Raw genomic sequence first — 2,041 nt, forward strand, 5'->3', positions numbered from 1 at the left:
CAAAGCATAGCATTCCTCACACTTCCTCCCTTTATGATGCTGACATAAAGGCGAATGCGGGCGGCATCACAGATGTCATTAACAAAACAGGCACTCATCAGTCACTTGTCATCAGCACCACATAGTTATGATCTTTCCCCCTTATTGTTAACACCTGCGATTTCCACTGTACCTTTTCCTCCAAAACACCCTCAGTGCATTCATATCGACAGTTTCATTCTTTTTCATGACACTTTAGTTAATAAAGGACAAACATATTATACTGTAGGGACTAAAAAACAGAAAGAAACAGAAGCCACTGGACAGCGTGGGAGAATAGGAAGGCACCCAAGAAAAGAGGACAGTCAATGAGAAGTTAGTAGAGGAGGTGGGTTTTGAACTGGCAGGACGTAATCCCAATAGGCCAGGAAGCAAGAGGAAGGAATTTCTGGTCAAAGAAAGCGGCAAAGCTGCAGAGGCGAGGCCAAAGCACCCTTGTGTGACCGTGAGCGACGACGGGCCAGAGCAGGCCTGGCGCGCTGGCAGTGGTCGGCTTGCGGAGGGCCTGGGGCTGCCACTGCCCGAGGTCTCGTCCCAGAGAGCAGCATCTCCAGCTGCTTTGGAGCGGGACGTGACGAGGCAGTGGGCAGAGCAGGCAGTGGTGGAGCAGCGCGGCGGGGAGGAGACACAGACTGAGTATGAATGCGCTTGGTGTAAGCTCGCTTGGTCATGGGGACGGAGCGGAGCGGAAGGAAACAAACCAGGGTATCACTCACCGGAGCCTGGGGAATGAATATGAAAGATGAAAAGAAGACAGGAAGCTTTCAAGCCCAGCGAGTAAGGAAATGGCAGCACCTCTGCCCCAGAGGTTGAAACGTGGAACAAAGTTTTGGGAGGAGAGCCTTGCCGCCAGGCTTTGGACATGGACATTTGGGATGATAAAGAGGCGTCCGGGCAGGAGTCTCCAGCAGGCATTTAGGAACAGGGGGTTAGAGCCTGGCTCAGGTGATCTGCCTGCCGCACTAACATAAAAGTGATGGCTCTGAGTGCAGGGATAAAAACAAAACCAGGCGCTGGCTGGTGGTTCAGTGGTTAGAGTGCTGGCTTATACACCGAAGGGTTAAGGGTTAAATTCCCAGTCAAGGGCAGGTTCCTGTGTTGTAGATTCATTTCCTGGTCCCATCGGGGCACATGTGGGAGGCAACCAATCCATGGTCTCACATCAATGCTCTCTCTCTCTCTCTCTCTCTCTCTCTCCCTCCTTCTCTCCCTCCCTCCCTTCCTCTCTTCCACTCTCTTTCTACCTAAAAAATCAATGGGGAAAATATCCTCAGGTGAGGATTAACAAAAAACAAGAAAACAATAACAACAACAAAAACCAGGGCCAGTGAGAAGCTGAGCAAAACAAACGGAGGCTGTAGTGAGAGAAGCAGGAGGAGATTGCGCCAGGTGTGCCCCCAGAAACCCCGGGGAGAGCTCAAGAAGACAGGTTGCAAAGAGGGTAGCGGATGAGGGTGATGTGAGGAGACCTCACATGAGGAGACCTTGCCTTTCTCTCTTTATGAAGTAGAGGCTGCAGGGTCTGTGGGCTGAGGAGGCTTAAGCAGCCCCTGCCCTGTGTGTGCTTTCTGCTGTGAGCGAGGGGCCTTTCACAGGCCTGTGCTCAGCAACAGCCTTGCAGCCACCAGGCCTCCCCGAGCCGTAGGGCAGACTCTACCAATAAGCCAGTCCCCCCTCAGACCCCATGGGAAGAGGATGTGAACCCACAATTAGTACATGTCACATCACGTTAGAAGAAACTGGAGCTGGACTAGCTTAGCTGGCTGAGGTCAGGCAGGAGGAAACTGGCCTTGGAAGTGTCAACGTGTGAGTAGAATTGCGAAAGGTGTAAAGAGGAGAGAGCGCGAGACTGCTGGGGAAAGTCTCCACACAGGCTTTCTTCCTGCCCCATGGGCTGCCTCTTTAGCCAAAGTTGACGAGTGACAAGGCAGGGTGAAGAGCACGCTGCATCAGAGGGTTGGGCAAGTGATCAGAAGCCCTCCTTGAGGCCCGGAATCGGCCA

Source organism: Myotis davidii, unplaced genomic scaffold, assembly GCF_000327345.1.
Source record: "Myotis davidii unplaced genomic scaffold, ASM32734v1 scaffold441, whole genome shotgun sequence".
NCBI classification, from domain to species: Eukaryota; Metazoa; Chordata; class Mammalia; order Chiroptera; family Vespertilionidae; genus Myotis; species Myotis davidii.